This window comes from Mesocricetus auratus, unplaced genomic scaffold (genome assembly GCF_017639785.1).
Source record: "Mesocricetus auratus isolate SY011 unplaced genomic scaffold, BCM_Maur_2.0 Super-Scaffold_100676, whole genome shotgun sequence".
Classification (NCBI taxonomy): Eukaryota; Metazoa; Chordata; class Mammalia; order Rodentia; family Cricetidae; genus Mesocricetus; species Mesocricetus auratus.
The window spans coordinates 29244110-29265941 of record NW_024429266.1 but is presented as its reverse complement, the minus strand read 5'-3'; the positions used below and the strand labels follow the sequence as shown (position 1 = coordinate 29265941).

The 21832-nt window shown below is 40.3% G+C and overlaps 1 long non-coding RNA gene across 1 annotated transcript; it reads right to left on the bottom strand.

The window, feature by feature from the left end:
- Nucleotides 1-18192: 18192 nt before the first annotated feature.
- On the bottom strand, nucleotides 18193-21618 carry LOC121137216. Its single transcript, XR_005874448.1, has 2 exons — nucleotides 21441-21618; nucleotides 18193-19027 (listed from the first exon to the last, which is right to left on the bottom strand). It is a non-coding gene; the product is annotated as an uncharacterized LOC121137216 (long non-coding RNA).
- Nucleotides 21619-21832: the final 214 nt, after the last annotated feature.

Genomic DNA, 21832 nt, shown 5'->3' with positions numbered 1-21832 from the left:
TTTAAATAAATTTTTATTTAGATTAAAAACAATCTTATTTTACATACCAACCCCAGTTCCCTCTCCATTCTTCAGTTGAGGGGCATCTAGCTTGTTTCCATGTCCTGGTTATTATAATGCTGCTATGAACATTGTTGAACAAGTGCCCAAGTTGTATGATTGAACATTCTCTGGGTATATGGCCAAGAGGGGTGTTGCTAGGTCTTGAGATAGATCGATTCCAATTTTCTGAGAAACTGGCATACTGATTTTCAAGTTTGCACTCACACCAGCAGTGGAGGAGTGTTCCCTTGACTCTACATCCTCTCCAACTTAAGCTGTCCTCAGTATTTTTTATCTTAGCCATTCTGGCAGTTGTAAAATGGTATCTCTGAGTCATTTTGATTTGCATTTCCCTATGATTAAGGATGTTGATCAATTCCTTAAATGTCTTTCAGTCATTTGAGGTTCTTCTGGTGAGAGTTGTTTCTTTAACTCTGTGCCCCATTTTTCAATTGGATTATTTTGTATTTTGATATCTAGTTTCTTGAGTTTTTCATATATTTTGGAGATCAGTCCTCTGTCAAATGTGGATTTGGTGAAGATCTTTTCCCATTATGTTAGGTGTTGTTTTGTCTTATTGACAGTGTCATTTACCTTACAGAAGCTTCTTATTTTCAGGAGGTCCCATTTATTGATTGCTGCTCTTAGTCTTTGTGCTTCTTGTGTTATATTTAGGGAGTGGTCTTCTGTGTCAATGCATTCCAGGCTACTTCCCACTTTTTCTTCTAACAGGTTTAATGTAACTGGATGTATGTTGAGGTCCTTGATCCACTTGGACTTTAGTTTTGTGTATGGTGATAAATACGAATCTATTTGTAATCTTCTACATATTGACATCCAGTTAAACCAGCACCATTTATTGAAGATGTTTTCCTTTTTCCGTTTTATCATTTTGGATTCTTTGTCAAAAACCAGGTATTTATAGGTGTGTGGATTAATGTCAGGGTCTTTGATTCAATTCCATTTATCCCACTGTCTGTTTTGTGCCAGTAACAAGTTGTTTTATTACTATAGCTCTATAGTCCAGTTTGAAGTCAGGGATGATGATGCCTCCAGAAGTTCCTTTATTGTATAGGATTATTTTTGCTATTCTGGTTTTTTTGTATTTGCTTATGAAGTTGAATGTTGTTCTTTCAAGGTCTGTGAAGAATTGCATTATGATTTGATGTGGATTACATTGAATGTGTAGATTGCTTTTGGCAAGATTGCCATTTTTATTGTGTTGATCAAAAGGCATGGGAAATCTTTCAATTTTCTAATATCCTCTTCAATTTCCTTTTCTAAGGACTTAACCTTCTTGTCATACAGGTCTTTCATTTGTCTGGCTAGAGTTACTCCAAGATATTTTATATTTGTGGGTATTGTAAATGGTGAGTCATCTCAAGTGTCCACGATTTTAATTTTCTCAAAGTTGTGCACATTATGAAGTAGTAAGAGAGATATGTGGAATTTGAGTCCCCAAAGAAGGCCTTATCCACTTTGAGGAGTGAATGTGGGGTGGGAAGTGGGGAGGTGGAGGGCAGGAGAATGGAAGGAGGGAACCTGAGGTTGATATGTATAATGAAAAATGAATTTTTAGAAAAAAATACAAAGGTAAAAAATCTTTGGTTGGGATACTTGATATAGAGAGGTATCCCATTCACAGATATGTTCAATAAAAAGCTGGACCCAGGTGGCAGTGGAGTCTTGACCATCACCTGCGGCTGGAATGGTGTTGGCTGATTTAGTCTCCTTTACTTTTCCAGTAGATTTACTGGCAGCCTCTAGGCTGCTGTTGAAGCAGTGCTGGATTCTGGAGCTTGTGTCAAGTTTGCATCTTGGACTGGAGCTGGGTGTGCAGATGGTGCATGCACTGCTGACTGACACGGGACTCTGTCTCTTGCTGCTGGGACTTGGCCAGCCTGGCCACACTCAAGGCTTCATATAAGAGACACACATTTGTCTGATCAATGATGGAGAAGTTGGACTTCTGGCCTAAGAGTTACTCGAGGGACTAAGGTGAGGAGTACAGCTGATTCTGGAAGGGATTTGGCACAGGTATCTGCACTGGCAGAAATGACAGAGGAACACAGCCTGTGGGTCTATCATGAGATCCACAGCCAGGATTCACTGGTCGTTCTCTGATCTTTTTCTGATTCTTTCTACCTTGTGTGTTCTTGAAGCAGATCTGGAAAGACAAAGGAAAGAGGAGATCAGGAGGGCCAGGTGCCTCATTTATGTCCCAAATTTGAAGATGATGGATCAAAAAAGCCTGGACCTTGGTCTCTACCAAGCACCTATAGAAAGATCTCTAAGGTTCATGAACACAAGAAGGATGAAGACAGGGTGAGTGGGTCTTCAACCCCCAAGGACTAAGGAAGCTACTAATAGAAGGCAGAGGTTTTGGTTTTAAGGTGAGTCCTGATGTTGAGGTGACTAAAATACTTTCGGGTACCATTATCCTTCTGCATGGCACCATGAGTCTGTACTAGGAGCCTAAGATGGACGAGAATTCAACATTACATACACCTTCATCACCATTCTACAACATGTTTCTGGGTCAAGTAGGGGCAATAATGGAGGGGCACAAGAAGTGTAGGAGTCAGGGAATTGTGCAGGTGCTGCTGGGGAACAGGCTATGTAATTAGAGGAAAGGGAGACATGAGAGAGAACATACCTTGATATAGTAAACCTTCAAGTCAAATCTTTGAGCCAGTGCCATGCATGCTCAGATGCATGCACTTATCAAAATCTTCTTTTAGAACAGGCATTTTTCTCCCCCTGGGCAAAGACTGTGTATTCCTTCTAGTGCATCATTGCATCACTGGGAGAACTTGTGACCTTCCAGGCACTTGAGAAATCAGGAGACCTTGTGGACATGGTGGACCTGAAGTACTCTCAGCAGGACTCTCAGCTATTACTCTGGCACCACATCTCCCTGCATGCCACCATGCTCCCAGCCATGATGATAATGGACTGAACTTCTGAATCTGTAAGCAAGCCACCCCCAACTAAATGTTATCCTTTATCAGAGTTGCTATAGTCATGCTGTCTCTTCACAGCAATAGAAACCCTAACTAAGATTATTGTAGACACAGTTAAGATTGCTAATCAGCTGGTATTAAAATCAGGAGGTGAGCCAGGTGGTGGAGATGCATGCCTTTAATACCAGCACTCAGGAAGCAGAGGCAAGTGGGTCTCTGTGAGTGAGTTTGAGGCCAATTACAGAACAAATTCCAGAACAGGCTCCAAAGCTGCAGAGAAACCTCACCTCAAAAAAATCAAACAAACAAACAACAACCACAACCATGAGATTAGCCTGAATTATGCATACAAGTCAGTGTAATTACTCGGGTCCCTTTAAAGCAGGGAAGCAGGAACCAGAGTGCTGGTGACATGACAGAAATTGGTCAGCCATGTCTGGCTTTGACAATGGAAGAAGAGCTCCACAAGCCAAGGAAAGAGGGTAGCCACGGGAAACTGGGAAGGGAGACTAAGCTGATCTCTTATACAGGGCAGGGAGAAAGAATACAGCTCTGTTCACATAGTTTTGTGGTCCACAGAAATTCATATCAGGCTTTTGACCTTTGCAACTTAAAGATTATACATTAGTATTGCTCACAGCACTATTTTCTTTTTGTAATTTATTGCAGAGGCAATGAAAAACCAAGATAGAGCATCAACGTGAGAGAAAGAAACCTGTATGCTTGGGTCAAAAGCTTACCGAGGGCAGAAAACAGCATCAGGTCAAACTAGAAAGTGAGTTAAAAAACAAGTCTTACTTTCCCATTTCAGATGCTTAATTTAAGCCTACCAGGCCACAAGAAGCTAACATAGAACTAGAACTATGATAGTTGGGAAGAAATGATCTGAGAAATATTCTTTGGAGGATTGAAAAGTTCAATGACTTACTGGGAAGGAAATAAAAAACTGAGAGATTCAAAATGGTACCCACACTGGCCTTCAGATAACCAAGGAACTAGTCTGTAGAAAAAGACCATTTGTAGAACTGACACTTGGGAGAAATTGAAAGGTGGCCGTGGCATTGAAAACCATAACCAGAAGCAAAAGCTGATCTTCTCAAATGCCCATCTCAGCCAGTGCCCTCTCATGTTTATTTGCAACCAGTGGGAGGCACTGGTCCAAGGTCTGAAAACACTTCATGAGTGGGATATAAAAGGGATACAGAGAATTCTCCATGTTGTACAGGGAGTGGCTCATCTAATACTGGAAACTATTTCATGGACTTGTTTTCTACACGAGTTAAGAACTGAATGCTCTCCTGTGTCTTGCAATAATGGGAGGCAGGCATAACAACCTAGGGTGATTTCATGCTATTTTATTAGCTGGGTGTCAGCACTTTCTTGAGGATACTGTTGACCTGAGAAGTTATTCTCAAGCTAGTACTGGAGTCATTGGATTGAAATTGTAGTACTGTGTACAGTTTGTGTAACTCTTGTAATTTTCCAAGGGTTTTTCTTTCTTTTTTTTTTTTTTTTTTTTTTTGCTTTTTTGAGGCAGGGTTTCCCTATGGCTTTGGAGGCTGTCCTGGAACTCACTCGGTAGACCAGGCTGGCCTCGAACTCACAGTGATCCACCTGCCTCTGCCTCCCTAGTGCTGGGATTAAAGGCGTGCGCCACCAATGCCCGGCCCAAGGGTTTTTCTTATATAACTAATGGTGTCAGCATATGGGATTGAATTTCCACGTAGAACAACAAAAACTTTAAAGGAATTTTAGAAACAAAAGAACAAATAAAAGCATAGGTTCTTGGTGGCAGCATTTTCTCAGGTGGACTCTGTTTTGCTAGCGACAAGCAGAGACCCAGGTGGCTCGCTTAAGGGAGTCTTCCTGACTCAGCATAAGAAAAAATAAAAACCAGCAAGGTTCTTTTAAGAGGCTCTGCCAACAATCGAAAGGTGTATACGCACAGCTGGAAGTGGCAGTGACCACATCTCCAAGCGGGCAGCTTTTGCTGGATGTCAGCATAGACTGGGTGTGCTGGAGTCACACTTACGCCTGCCATCTTTAAAAAACTGCAATTTAAACAGCCGTGGTTTTAACAGATAAGACACATGGCCAGAAAAACATAAAGATTTACAGTAAAGTCAAACTTGGATGAATAAAAACCTTTAAAGGTTTACAGTGTGCTAAAAAATATATATAAAATTGAGAGAGAAAAAGAAACGGCATAGTGATAAATAAATAGAGAAGCCAGCTATGGTGGCACACGCCGGTAGGATTTGCTCCAGAGGTAGAGGCAGGCGGATTTCCAGAGAAACCCTGTCTCAGAGAAATAAAGAAAGAAATAAAAGTAGAAGAAATAGAGTAATAATAATAGATAAATAAACAAGCCATGTAAAGATGGAAAATACACAAAAAGTTTGGATACTGTATGCTATTGTGTTTTTCAGTTTTTTGATTGCTAAAGAAGGAAAAAACTGCTAAAATATGCTTGATTATAAATGTTGCTGAATTAATTCAACTTATATTTTTTAAAAATGCCTTGATTTCAAAATTTAAGTATAAGGATATGTTACTTTGCAAAAGGTATTTTATTTGTGTTTCCACAGAAAATGGAAAGCTGTGGATTCTTTCCAGGCTTCTGTAGTTTGATGAACCAAGACCCCTGGAAGCAGTGAGCCAGGTGATCCAGCATCTGAAACAGCTAAGATGATGCAGCCTTACAGACCCCGAAAATAATGACTTATACAGGTTTCTAGGTTTTGTCATGATCCCCATGGCATGTGCCCCCTTCCAGCACAAAGCAGTTTGGAATGAGCAACGTCCAAATCCCCATATTGTTTATAAATCTTTGTTTTCATTTGAATGGAGTTGCTTATAATTGGTTAATGATCACAACCAATCTCTTTTTAAAGGTAAAAGGGGAATTGTGGTATGGAAATGAATACTTTGTATTGGTATGGTTTTTCATTTATGGATACAAATTCAAGGTCAATTTTGTGATGTATATATTTATCCTCTTGATTAAGTATTATGTTTATATTTATCTTTTAAAACATAATGCATAATTAAATATAGATTATAGACAGTTACTTATAATAGTCAGAATTTATAGTTAGGTAAATTAGGTTTTCTAGATATACAGAGATATATTTAAAATAGGTAGATAGTCTTCAAGCCTTTCAAAGACCTTCAGAAAATGGCATTTAAAATGGTTTAGGGTTTTTCTTGATAATGAGAAATGTCTGCTCCTGACATCATCAGTTGTGTCTGAGATAAAGATTGGCATCGAAGAAACTCTTTATGGAGTTTGCTTTCAACATGGCAAGATTAGCCATTTTGGGCAAGAAACTGCTCTTGCCTCAACTGCTTGACTGTTGCTGTATAACTGGACATGTAGGACCCACAGGAAAGTGACTGCTGAACTCAAATAGTCCTTCAGGGTTCCTGCTTCATGGAAGAGTCTACAAGAATTTCTGCAGGACACAGAAAAATGACTGACAGACTGCTGATGAAGATGGACAGTTTGAAATTTCCTGCTTTACTGAGAAGTCTTCCGGACACAGTGTGGCCTATGGGCTGAAGATGGATGCCCCAACATTACAGAGGAACTTCAGGTGACTGACCAGGTAGCAAGATGCCTCTGTCAATTACAGTGTTTATATATTATCCTTCTGTGGTCTGATGGAGTTGAAGACAGATAATTGTAGTTTTCCTTAGTATGATAAAAGATAAGCTACATATAGGACTTTGGACTCACAAGGATGGGATAGATGATATTTTCTTTAAATCTTGCCAAATGTTGATAGACAAAATGTTGTAACTATGTTCTTTCTTGATAGCTGTTCTGTTATATATAATTTGGCTAGTTAAAGTTAAGACCTTTCTTTTTGTTTAGACAGAAAAGAGGAGATGATGGGGAAGTCCTGTGTATATATCAATAAAGCACTGTTGGCCAATAGGGAAAAAAAATAGGTGGCACTAGGAGTCCAGGAGGACTCTGGGAAGGAGAAACACAGGGAGTCATCATGTAGCTGCCATAGGGGTAAGAAGTCCAGACCCTTTTTCCGGTAAGAAAAATACTTAGATTAACAATTATGGAGTAAATACTTAAGTGAGAGCTAGCCAGTAAGAAATAAGCATGGCCAACAGCTTCATAATTAATACAGCGTCTTGTGTGTTATTTGGGGAATACAACGTGGCAGAACCCAGGCGACTGGTGGGGAAAAACCAAAGTGGCTGGCAAGGAAAAGGCTTCTCTCAACATACAACAATTTGGATTCATGGTAAAGACATTCAGAGCAACTAAATTAATTCTACATTAGCAGAACTGACCTTTCTTACTGGAAGAACTTGCCACACTTATTAAGGATTAACTACCATCATCCCAGGAAGTGGTGACACACCAATTACCATACATACATAATTCCTAACAAACTCCAATTGCTTGAAGGTAAATGAAGAAAATTATACTGAGTTCAGTCATAAGTGTCTCTAGGTATTACATTTGCCTCCTGGTAGTTTCTTTGTTCAGGAGTTTCTCCTGTCTACTGAGTCTGTAGCTGTACAATTTTCCTCATATGTATGGATTGCTAAAGAATTCTCATCCACTTTGATGGGGGAAGTAATGCACACAGGAAACAGGCAAGCTGTTTGCCTTTAGGCCTGGAGCAGTAACTTTAGGAAGGATGGGAAGATGGGGAAAGGAGGAAATGGCCCTGAGGTCAGTGGTCTGTGCCTTGTGTGTAGGACCCTTACATGGAAGAGCTCACAAGTCTTCCTTTTGGATCCTACCTACAGCCTAGATATTGGGGAAGATTACAATGGTACACTGTAACAATGTGTTCTCTGTAATTTTATTATAAAACAGTTCCTGTGGAGGAAAAAAAATGTTGAAAACAACTTATTTTTCTTCAAAATTGTAGCACTCGGTACTCCGAGTAATGAGCATCTCAAGTGTCACATTTTAGGGGATGGTCTCCATCCTCAGTCCATAACAAAATACTTTCCACAACCAAAGGAATGGATTTTAAAATAGAACTCAATAAATAAACTCACTGAAATGCTCCACCCAACATTTTCATCTTAAATTTCTGATGCAACATCCTCAAAGAAACAAACCCCAAATTCCCTGTAGTCCAATGTAATCCTCTAAAACAGAAACTCTTTTCTTGCCATGAGGTGTCTGGGGTACAAGGAAGTTCTTTTCATAAGAAGAATCTCAATGTATGGTGCCAAAATGTTTTATGATCACTACTGCACCTCATTTCCCAACAGTGCTTCTTTCAGTTGGTTAGTTTTTGGTTGATTAGCTAGGTCTTTTGGTTTGGTTTCATTTGTTGTTTTGTTTTCAACAAGGTTTCACTTTATAGTTTCTGCTGGATTAGAACTCTCCATGTAGCCCAAGTTGGCTGCAAAGTCACATCAATCCTCCTTCCCTAGCCTCAAGAGTATGATGATTACAGGCATGAGCCACTGGCCTGACTTGAGTAGTATGTCTTTATCCTCATTTCTCTAGTATGTGGTCAAAAAGGTTATATTTTTTGCTGTTTTTATTAATTTATTTTTTACATTCCAATCCTAGTTCCCCCTCCCTTCTCTCCTCCCACTCACCCACCCACACACCTCCCATCTGCTCCTCGGAGAGGGTAAGGCCTCCCCTAGGAAGTCTACCAAGTCTGTCCCTTCATCTCCTTGAGGCAGGACCAAGGCACCTCTCCATCTTTCACTAGGTCAGTTTGTGCATTAGCGTTAGATCTTGGACCCACTGCCAGTGGCCTCATATATTGTCCTAGTCACACCATTGTCATCTATATTAAGGGAGTCTAGTTCGGTCTTATGCAGGTTCCCCATTTGCCAAACCTGAGTCAGTGATCTCTCACCAGCTTGGGTCAGCTGATTCTGTGGGTTTCCCCATCATGGTCTTGACTCCTTTGTTCATATTATTGCTCCTCCCCCACTTTGATTGTACTCCAGGACCTTGGCCCAATGGTTAGTTCTAGATTTCTGCATCTGCTTCCATGTCTTTCTGGAAGAGGGTTGTGGATTGCAGGCTGAATATCTTTTGCTTTATGTCTGGTATCCACTTATGAGTGAGTACATACTATATTTGTCTTTTTGGTTTTGGGTTACCTCACTCAGGATGATTTTTTTTCTAGTTCTGTTCATTTACCTGCAAATTTTAGGATATTATTGTTTCTTACCACTGAGTAGTACTCCATTGTGTAAATGTACCACATTTTCTTTATCCATTCTTCAGTTGAGGGCATCTAGATTGTTTCCAAGATCTGGCTATTACAAATAATGAGCAAATGCTCTTTTGGTGTGAATGTGCCTCCTTTGGGTATATGCGCAACAGTGGTATTGCAGGTTCTTGAGGTAGGTTGATCCCTAATTTTCTGAGAAATTGCCATACGGATTTCCACAGCGGCTGTACAAGTTTGCACTCCTAACAGCACTGAAGGAGCATTCTCCTTTTTCCACATTCTCTCTAGCATAAGTTGTCATTAGTGTTTTGATCTTAGCCATTCTGATTGGTGTAAGATGGAGTGTCAAAGTGGTTTTGATTTCCATTTCCCTGATGACTAAAGATGTTGAGCATTTCCTTAAGTGTCTTTCCACCATTTAAGATTGTTCTGTTGAGAATTCTGTTTAGATCTGTTCCCCCATTTTTAAATTGGATTATTTGGTAGTTTGATGTCTATTTTCTTGAATTCTTTGTATATTTTGGAAATCATCCCTCTGCCAGATGTGGGGTTGGTGAAGATCTTTTCCCATTCCGTAGGGAACCGCTTTGTCTTGTTGACCATGTTCTTTGTTTTACAGAAGAGTCTCAGTTTCCGGAGTTCTCATTTATTAATTGTTGCTCTCAGTGTCTGTGCTACTGATGTTTTATTCAGGAAGTGGTTTTTTGTGCCTAGTGTTCAAATGTATTTCCCACTTTCTCTTCTCTGAGGTTCAGTATGGATAGATTTATATTGAAGTCGTTGATCCATTTGGACTTGAGTTTAGTGCATGGTGATTGATGTGGATCTATTTGCAATCTCCTACATGTTAAAAAAGGTAGCATTTTAAGAAATGAAATATTCTCATATATATATATGTATACAGGGTTTAGCATGCTTATATTCCTTTGCTGTCATCACCACTACCTGTCCTGGAACAGTTTCATTAACCTCGAGGAGAAATTCCCTACCTCAATCCTACCCATAGGAGAAATTCTCTACCTCAGTCCTACCCATCCCTCCATCTTCTCTATTTACTTTGTCTCCATAGATTTATATACTCCATGCATGTCATTAAAATATAATCATAATATGTGGTCTTTTGTGGTTGTCTGCTTTTGCTTAGCATATTTCCAAGGCTTATCTTTGATGTAGCATTATTAGTATTCCATTCTATGTTGTGGCTCAATAAGATGAGTATTAATTGTTTCCACTTTGAACTATTATGAATAATGCCTCTGTGAACACTGATAGACAAATATTTGTATGATGGTATGTTTTTTATTAAGATACATGCCTAGGAGTGAGATTATGGACCATGTGGTTATTATGACTATTTTAAAGAATAAAACTGATGGGCTTGATCCAGAAAAGCAAGTTAGGACATGTAATTTTTCTCAAGGCATTGTGATCTGTTCCATTAGGAGTACCGATTACACAAAGAAAATTGTACTAAAAAAGAATATTCTACCATAATACATACTGAAAAGTAAGAAAAGACGAGCTCAGGATAGTTGAAGCAAGATGGCCAATTGTAAATTTAGCACTGAGTGCCCTCCAAAAAAACCTGGACAGATTTAAAAGTACATAGGACAAAAGTGGAGGTTCACAGAGTTAATAGTTTAGAGAGAAAGATAATGTGGTGAAATTGGGTGGAAAAGACAGGCAGATCTCTGTGAGTTTAAGGCCAGCCTGCTCTGTATAAGGAGCTCCAGGACAGCCAGGGCTACATACAGAGACCTTGTCTCAAACAGACAAAAAATAGATAGATAGATAGATAGATAGATAGATAGATAGATAGATGGATGGATGGATGGATGGATGGATGGATGGATGGATGGATGGATGGATGGATAGATAGATAGATAGATAGATAGATAGATAGATAGATAGATAGATAGATAGATAGATGAAAGCAAGAAGGGTAAATATTAGTAAAATAAATACATTATCTCTCAGAAAAGTTGCAAAGGTGCTAATGTTATTTGCACATGGAAACATGGAATATACTAAGCTTTTTCTTTTTCTTTTTGGTTTTTCTAGACAGCATTTCTTTGTGAAACAGCCCTGGATGTCTTGGAACTCACTCTGTAGACCAGGCTGGCCTCAAATTCACAGAGATCCACCTATCTCTGCCTCCTTTTTCTTCTGTTTTCAAAGTATAAATCTGCACATAATGATCTCTGGCTGTTAATTCTTGGGATTCTCTAACATCCCTTCACGGCCCTATCTCACCTTCCACTGTGCTCCTTGTCTACCACACTCCATCAGCAGGCCTGCCTCCTCTTTCCTCATAAATATCAAAATCCAGAGTATTGAGAAGCTGAGGATCCTGTTGTCAAAGAATGAAGTTGGTTTCCTATCTTAACCACATACAAAACTTAACTCAAAGTGAAGGACCCAAAACTACAAGACACAGGAGGAAAGCTTCATGCCATTGGATTTGGTGGGTGTTAGATATAACTCAAAAAGCATTAACAGCAAAAGAAAAAATGGACAAGTGGGACTAAATCAAACTTTGATACTCCTGTGCATGAGAGCAATCAACCTACAGGACAGGAAACAGTGATTACAAATAATAACTAATTAGAGTTCATATCTAGAACATATGAACAACTCATATAATTCAACAGCAACAGACTGTTTTGTAAAAATAGACAAAAGACTTGAATATATATAATGCTCCACATTACTATTGTAAGGAAATATAAATCAAACTTGCAAAGCCAGATGTGGTGACAGACACCTGTATCGGTGCTGAGAAGGAAGATGTCAAGGACTAGGCCAGCCTAGACTATACCACAAGGACCTAGCTTAATAGAAAATCATTTAAAAACCATTAAATACCCACAGGATATCCAGGGAGTGGGAGTGGGGGTGGGTAATAACAAATGCTACCGAGGATGTGAAAAATTGACACTCATCTGCACTGTTGGTAGAAACATAAAATGGTCCTGTCATAGAAGTTTCTTAAAAAATGTAAAAAGTTATTGTATGATTCAAGGTCTATATCCAAAAAACAGATGTATGAGAAGAAAGGTCTTTAAAAGTGTGTGTGTGTGTGTGTGTGTGTGTGTGTGTGTGCGTGTGTGCGTGCGCGCGCATGCGCGCGTGTGTGGCACGTGTAGAGTGCTTGAAGAGACCAGAAGATGAAATCAGATTCCCTGGATTCGGATCTACAGGGAGTTGTGATCTGACTTGGGTGCTGGCCACTGAACTTGAGTCCTCTGCTGACCATGCCAGTGGGGGACAGTCAACATAAGACCAGGGACACCTTGGAGAAAATGAAGGACAGGGGGTACAGGAACAGATGGCAAAACAAGATTCTGATCAAGCCGACAGCCTTTATTCATCCCAAAGGGATTTATATAAGACCGTAGGCGGGAAGTGAGGAGGGGAGGGAATGGGGGTGTTAACTGCAGCTGTGATGAACCTGGCAGAGCAGAGGTCAGTGAGAGGGTTAGGTCATCCTGTGTCACCTGGTAACCTAACTGTAGGTTTTAATTCTTTCAAAATCTTGTCCTCTTTTGCTCAAGCCTATGCCCGAGTGACTTGGTAATTTTCACTAGGATTAATCTTTTTAACTGGCAGATAAGCCATGAGTCTGTTTTCTCGGAACTTGCTTCCTATCTTAAGGGCGGTATTTCTGCAGTGTGGCCTGGTGTCACATCTTCTCTAGGAGGACGTGATGATGCTAGGGCTGGATTATGGCAGAGGTTCATGATACTCTGCAACAGCTGAGCCATCTCTCTAGGCCAGGGAAAATGTTGAGGTACTTACATAGCACGTTCACAATAGCATTAGTCTCAATGGACAAGAAGGAGAAGCACCGTAAGCATGTCTAACAGATAAATGCATCAACAAAAGCGGCACACACATACAGTGGAATGTCACTGTATTAGTGAACAAATAAAATGCAGTATATGGTGCCACAGAATGTCATTCAGCCTTAAGAAGAAGGACATCCTGGCACATGCTTAAAGACACTGCTATGTGAAATAAGCCAGTCACAGGGAGACAAATCCCACATGACCCCACCTACATGATGTACCTGACATGACCAGACACACACCAGTGTAAGGCAGACCTGTAAGCTGAGCATGAGGACACAGCATTTTGGAGGAGGAGCAGGAATTCAGTGTCATCCTTAGCAACCTAGAAATTCTGAGGTCAGCTTGGGTGGCATGAGATTCTATTTCAAAATCGGGGTGAGACTGAGGAGGGGGAGGAAAAGTATAATTATGTTTTCTGGAATTGGGGACAAAAGGGGTGTTGTCAATAAGCACACATCTTGAATTTTGCAAGATATAAGGGTTCTTGAGATCTGATGCACAACATGTGAGTGTAGTTATCAGTAAAAACCCACATATTTCAACATAATGAAGATGGAAAGTTTTATGTGTTTTTTAAAGCACAATGCTCAAAATGATATTGTTTCTAGCACCACATTCTTTCCTGACCAGTGTGGCCTTTGCTGTCCTTTCTGCCTGGACCATTTTCTCCCCTGTTTTTCACATGATAGGACACTTTCATTATTTTAGTCAGCTTAGATTTTTCCTACTTAAAGTCACCTCCCTCAGAAAACAATTATTTTCTTTTATATTAAGTTCCACTCCAGTGTTACCATCAATCATGTTTTTACTGTTTTCTAAATATTTGTGGCAATGTGTAGTTAGTTAATATACTCATTTGTTTGAAATTTAATCTATGAAGAAAGCAAGATGTATTTTAAACTATGCACATGACTTAATAGCAGACACATAAAAGATTTATATATACGAATATACATATATGTGTATATATTCCAAGTAAGCAGAGTCTGTTCTCCTCCTTCTACCTTCTTCTCCTGTGGATCAAAATCAGGACACCAGGCTTTGCTGCTACAGCTGTTACCAGCTGAGTTGCTTCATTAGTCCCTTGTTCCTTTTTATATTCTGGAAATGTCAAAAGAAAACCAATGCCAATGGACCAGCTCTTGCTAACCAATCTATAACTATAATAAAATAGTGTGAAGCAAAAAAAAAACTACAAAAATGGGAAATTCTGTATTATGGATGACCACCAAGGAGAATACAAAAGTATTGCATTGGGAGCATGTGACATTCTTAGAAGACAATGATGAAGTAGAGATCTCCCTCCAGCTTCCCCCTTTATGGGCTGAGAAATGAAGCCAGTGTTGAGAAAGTGACTTTGTAAAGATCACTATCCACAGTGCTTCCAGGCTGCCTGAGATTGTGAAAATATGACACATTTTACTTTCCCCAGCTTTTTGTTTGGATTTGCTATAATTCTGGTTTTTCTTCTTTTGTTTTCTAAACTAAATTTTATAAAATTACAACCAATTCCACGAATGTTTACTGTGTACTTAATTTATGCATGATATCACAAAGGAGTGAAAGGAGTCTAACAGAGTCCTTGACTTAGAGGTGCAATTAAAAATCACTGATTGAAGCTGGGTGGTGGTGGTGCATGCCTTTAATCCCAGCACTCTGGAGATAGAGGCAGGCAGATCTCTGTGAGTTCAAGGCTAGCCTGGTCTACAGAGTGAGTTCCAGGACAGTCAGGGCAATACACAGTCAGGGCAATACCAAAAAACCCTGTCTTGCTTAGTAGACTTCCTAGGGGAGGCCTTACCCTCTCCATGGAGCAAATGGAAGGAAGGGTGGTGGGGGAGGAGGGCTGAGGGGGAGAGGAGGGAGGGGGAACTGGGATTGGCATGTAAAAAAATAAATTAATAAAAAAAGAAAAAAACAAACAACCCTGTCTCAGGGAAGATGGGTGGGGAACAAAATCATAGGTCAGCTCTCCTTTCTTCTAGTATAGAACTCCACATCTTGCATTCTCAAACATTGCCCTCTCATTTTTTGTGGCTATTTTTATTTGGATTTTCAATCTCACTCTTACACTGTCTAAATCTTCCTTGTTAGTAAATATAACTTGTTTATTTTTTATGGTAACTTGACTCCACAAAACATGTCTTAGTTACTGTTGTGGTTTGGAAAAAAGTTGGCCCCCAAAGGGAATGGCAATATTAGGAGGTATGGCCTTGTTGGAGAAAGTGTGTCATTGTGGGGATGGGCTTTGAGTTTTCTTTTGTTCAAGTTTCCCTCAGTGTAACAGTCAGCTGACTTCCCACTGCCCGCAAGATGTAGCACTGTCAGCTCCAGGACCACGTCTGCCTGCACACTGCCATATCCCACCATGATGATAATGAACTGAACCTCTGAAACTGTAAGCAGGCCACCCCAGTTATAAGAATTGCTGTGGCCATGGTGTCTCTTCACAGCAATAGAAACCCTAAATAAGACGGTTGCTATTACATTGCTGTGAAAGACACCATGACCAAGGCAACTATTCTAAGAGAAAGAATTTAATTGAGGGCTTTTTTTTTTTTTTTTTTTTTTACAATTTCGGAGGTTTAATCCATCGTCATCATGGTGGGGAGCATGGCAGTAGTCAGATGCTAGAACAATGCTACATCCTGATCCATGGGCAGAGGGAGACTCCGAGCTTGGCTTTTGAAACCTCAAAGTCGACCCCCAGTGACACACTTCCTCCAACAAGGCCATGTCTCTTAACCCTTCTAATTCTTTCAAATAATGCCATTCCATGGGTGGGGAAGAGACGCCCCAACCACCCACTCATCGACACCTGAGGCAGGCAGGGGAGCTAGCCCTGAGGTCAGAAGGGCAGGAGAGCTACCCCTGCCTACTAACAGCTGCAACACTCAGGAGAGCAGGCCCTGTACCTCTCCTGAGCAGCACAATAGAGCCAATCCTGTTGGCAGAGGTATGGGTGAGCCAGCCCTGATGTTGTGAGCACGGAAGAGCTTTCCCCATAGTTATCTGTCATGTGGTGGCATGGGCAGGAGAGAGGCCACCCCCATCAATGCCTGAGCCGGGTGGGAGAGCTGGTCATAAGAATGTGAGAGCTGTTCCTGCCCCTCATCTGCAGCACTCAGGACAATGGCCCTGAAGGTGTAGGTGCGGGTGAACAGACACTGAGGATGTGAAAGCAGGAGAACTGGCCCCACCCCTTGCTCATAACTGCAAGGGATGAACTCCTGCAACACAGGAGAGCTCACCCTAGTGGGGAGGGCAAGGGAAAGCAGGCAGGCTGACCAACCCTGCAATTACCCAGGCTCAGAACCAGGGTTATGTGTTGACCCACTCCAACATCCATCCCATCTGTGATCTTCTGGAGCATGTAAAGGGACCAGTCCTCCAGACCCAAAGCTGCAGGATTTCCACAACACAAGGCAACAGCAGGATAACCAAAAGGAGTCCCAGTGAGGGCCCAGCATCTATAGTGTAGCAGAAACCAGAGGCCTCCAACCAGACCAATGACTCTTGCAATAAACACTTGCAAATAAAGATATATGGATAAAAGGGTTTACTTTGTGACTCACTGTGTAAATTTTATTGGGGGGGGGTCTGCAAGGGCAGAGAGAGGGCAGATTCACGGGGATGGGAAATGAATGGGATCGAGATGCATAATGTGAAATACACAAAGAATAAATAAAAAGAAAGTTTTAAAAATTCAAATAGCACCCCTCCTTTGTGACTAAGCGTTTAAAACTGTGACCCTATGGGGGCCATGCTTATTCAAATCACCACAAAAAGGAATCCCCTAAAATTTAAACTTGACAAGGTGGCTTCCATTTCTCCCATTAACCAAAATACTTCTGGAAGATCAATAGTAGCCTGGGAGTCAATAAATCTAATGGCTTTTCTGTACTGTATTTTCTCTTAAGTTTTGACACTAACAGTCACTCTGTCTCCTTTCTACTTCATGGGGGCAGGAGGAGAGCTTTGGGGGTTAGACCCTGCTGGACAAGTGCTCTACCATCTCCCACACCCTTCTTCCATTTCTAATTTGTTTTCCTTTTTTTAAGTGTTAGGGATAGAACCCTTGTTAGTGTTATAAGGAACAAGACTTGGTCCTCCCCACTGTGCCTTTCTGTTTTACCCTGTAATCTCCCATCTTGTATGTGCTCCTTCCATGAGGTCATCAACCATATGACATAGAAAAGAGGACACTGACAAGAGGCCAAAATAATGGAGCTATTTGATCTTGGATTTTCAACCTCCCAAATGGAGTTAAATAAACCTTTTATAAAATACCCAAATTCTGATACCTCAGAGCACCAATAGAAAATTGACATTCTTGTAAACACTCTGCCTTGGACTCTTCTTCCTAGAGATGGCAGTTAGGAGGATCCCTGTGCTAAATGACTTTCTACCCTTAAGAAAAAAGGCACAAGGAAGAAAAGAGAGACTTCATGATCTTTCTCTTCTTCCACTACCATTCACTTAGTTGACAAGAGAACTAGGAAGAGAACTAGACCAAGACAGGGTTAGCAATGGCTGCACTCCACGACCAGACATCCTTTGCCTTACAACCATGACTCTGTCACTTTTCTACTGAGTCTACTCTTGCAGGAGTTGATTCATGCCAAAGTATAATAATGGCTTCCTCTTATTACTACCCCCAAGGTATGGCAGCACTCCCACTTGAGTTCATTGTAGTTTTAGTTTACTAAGCTCCAACAAATGCATTGATGCCATTGTCCACCTGACTCTAAACCTGACTATATTCCTTTTCAATTGTTGCTTACTGTTACAGTTTGGATCTTAAATGTCCCCCAAAGACCCGTGTATTGGAGGCTTGGTCTTTAGCTATTTGGAGATAGTGGAGACTTTAGAAAGTGGGCTTAGTGTAAGGCCCTAGCTCATTGGAGACATTGCCTCCAAAGGAATTGTGGGACCTTGACTTTTTCCTTCGGCCACCATGAAGTGATCAGCTTGCTCCTCAAAGTGACCTTTGTCATGATAATATATCTCACTACAGTCCCAAAAGTAATGAGCCCAAGTTACTCTGGACTAAAACCTTTGAAACTCATTAGTCCAACTGACCTTTCTTCTTTTTATGCTATCTCATGCTGTGTTTGCTGCTTTTAAAACACCACGAGCAACTATAGAACATATGGAAGAAAGAAATTTATTGGGGCTTATAGTTCCAGAGAGTTAGAGTCCATCATGGTGGAGCAAAGGCATGCCAGCAGAAGCAGGAAGTCTGAATCACAAACATCAAGCACAGAGAGCAAACTAGAAATGATACATGATTTTTGAAACCTCAAACCCCCATCCCCAACAACATATTTTCTCCAACAGGGCCAAACCTCCTAAACTTATCACCAACAGCAGCACCAACTCAAATACCTGAGTCTACGGGGGAAATTCTCATCCAAACTACCACACACAAGCATTTTATCATAGTAATGGAATGCTAACACCCTCAGTTTTGTGTTGCTGTATAAACTGTGAGTTTTTGAAAGAGTATACAGTTCACCATTTTTATATCCTTAAACTTTAAAAGAATGTGTATCACATATATCTGGAAGATTAACCAATTCACCTTGATAGTGCTCCCAAAACTAGCACTACCACTTTCAGCAAGAAAGTAATGTTTGCCCAGGCAGTGGTGCCGAAGCCTTTAATCCCAGCACTCGGGAGGCAGAGGCAGGCAAATCTCTGTGAGTTCGAGACCAGGCTGGTCTACAAGAGCTAGTTCCAGAACAGCCTCCAAAGCCACAGAGAAAGCCTGTCTCAAAAAAACAAAAAAAGGAAAGAAAGTAATGTTTGATCTTCAGCATACTCAGAGATCAAGTGTGATCAACACAGGACACCAAGATTGAAAGACTACTTCCATGTGCTTCAAAAATAAATTTGAGTATGTGGCTTCCCTAACAATAGTGGATGGGCCACAGGAAGTCCTCAGCTACCACGGCAGGATCAGGCTGAGATTCTTCTGGAGCAGCTAAAGATAAAACAGAAGAAACAAGAGGAGAAATTAAGGAGATTCTACACTGGCCTGCCATCTGAAGTTGTCAATATGGTGGCAAATCAAAGAAAGACTACAAAAAGTTAGATGGCATTAACACCAGTCAATAATCAAGAATTTGCTTGTAAGTTTGGAAGAAATCTAGCAAGTGGACATTTCCAAAGAAATTCTAAACATTTGCACCTTGCTGCACCCTCTCCCCATCTTACTAAAAGTAAAGCCATGGGTCAGATTGAATGCTGTGGTATACAATGTTAGGTAGCTATCTCCTCTGGATCGGAGCCTTTCTCTTTGAAGAATGAGGCTTACAAGATTTAAGAGGCAATAAAAACAATGCTTAGTAAGGTACAGGATTCACAATACTCCAAGGTTATAAAAAGCAGTAAATGGCTGTTAGGGGGAGGCTCTCTGGTGGGGTCATCTTCAAGTTGGGCAAGGAGTTTCAGGGATGCAACTTTCATGAGTCATCACCCATGTCATGGTCAGCCTTTTGGTGATGCACTCTGCCTTTTAGTCACCCAGGCTCCTGTAAGTAACCCCAATAAACTCTTTGGTTAATCAAAGTAGACTTGGGTAGAATTATTCTTTTGTAGGGTGCTGGTTCCCTATCTGGGGTAAATAGACATTTGTTCAAACCTCTACAGGAAGTCACACACCATAGAAGAAAACTAGTTAGACGATGTGTTTATTTATGAAACTTTCTACAGTCCCCAGCTTGCAGTAGCTGTTGTCTGGCCTGCTGTTAGGCCACATAGCATTGTTCACCATAGCCACTCAACATGGCTCATAGAAATCATTTTTTAATCAAAGCATTCTTGATAGTTTTTATATATTATTTGTTCTACTTACATACTGAGATAAAACATTGTCTCTCTTACTACTTCCACTTTGCATTAATTTTTAGGTATAAAGTTGACAAATAGATTTTTACGGTCCCTTTCTCTTATTATTTGGCTTACAAATGTCATTTTAAGTGTCAGAAATTTTCCTTTATTAGGAACAATGCATCACAATGCAATATTTAAAATAGTTTAATATGCCTGTTGATTCTGTTGTGTTTTCTTTTTTATGTATGTAGACCAAGCTGACCTGGAATGCACAAAGATCCATTTGCTTCTCTTCATGAGTGCAGGGATTAAGTGCACCATGCCTACCTCCTATTTTTAAAGCATTCTAACTACAAATATGTGATAACCACTCTGTCTCCCATTCTACCCTTGTGTGATAGTGGCACTTTAGCATGCTAATTATATACTATTTTCAAGGACTTAGTAGTGGAATATCTGGAAAATTCTTAATTTGCTAATGGCATGTATACATATCTATTTATCACTGAATAGGCTGATTTATATCTCTATAAACTCCATAGACTCCTAATGTACTTATCATAAATAATAGCCCACGGACATGTAGCTAAAGGAATTCTGTAGACATGGACTGCCCTGACAGCAAATTCTATTAGTTTATTTGCCAGGGAGTCTGTATTATTATATTTATTTATAAAATCCCGCTCTTATTTGCTGTCTTCTAAGTATTCCTCTATGAAGAAAGAGTAAACAGCATATTTTCTGCTGAACTATCTCCTACTGTCATTCACTGACAGATGAAAAACAATATTTTATTGTTTCTTTTCATTTATAGTTTGAATGTTGTGCATATATTCACATTTTTTACAATTTATTTTCATTCTATTTTTACTTCATAAGAAACAATAACAAATATATTGAAATCTGGAAAGTAGCAATTAGCTTAGCAGACTTGAGAAACAGAAATCCTAAGCAGGCCATGAAACAACCTGATTTACACACCCAAATATGGCTCAAGAATGGGAATTTCTACAAGAAAGCAAGATATGGGCTAAAGCTAAAAGAAATGATAGAACATCTACTTAAGAATCAGACACTTGGGGCCAGAGAGAGGACTCAGCAGTTAAGAGCACTTTCACTCAAGTATGAATGAAGGTTTCATGTTGGAAAAAACAAGCTAAACTAAATTAAAACTAAAAACACTAAAAGTTGGAATAACTGATGCTCATGAAAAAGAAAATGGAGGAGGAAATAACTCAACTTGGTTGAAGTTCTGTCTCCTAGATCAATGCTTTAACTGGAGATTTAGCGCAAAGCCACAGATCCAATAGCCCCTATAAGGCTGGCGTGGCCTCCTATCCCAACATGATAGACAGGTAAAAAGCAGAGAGGACATTTAATCAATGCTTTGACAAAAGCAATATGGTTCAGTGACACCAAGTTTATCTTCAGGGTACTGTCCAAACTTTAAGTTTAAACAGAGGATGAATTGGAAGTAAGATGCACAATTAAAACCATTCACTTAATTTCTTACTCTAGTTCAATGACTAGTCTTATGACAACTTGACACTAGCTAGAGTTACCTGAAAGGAGGTTCCAGAACCTCAGTTGAGAAAATGCCTCCATAAGATCCAGCCATAAGGCATTTTCTTAATTAGTAATTGATCAGGAAGGGCCCAACCTATTGTGGGTGGTGACATCCTTGGGCTGGTGGTCTTGGGTTCTATAAGAAAGCAGGCTGAGAGAACTATGAGAAGCAAGTCTCCATGGCCTCTGCATCAGCTCCTGCCTCCAGGATTCTGTCCTGTTTGAGTTTCTGTCCTGACTTTCTTCAGTGATGAACAGTGCTGTGGAAGTGTAAGCCAAATAAACCCTTTATTCCCCCAAGTTGCTTTGGTCGTGGTGTTTTGTCACAGGAATAGAAACCCTAAGACACCTGGTCAAATGGTGGTTCAGTTGATACTTTTCTGTTCTA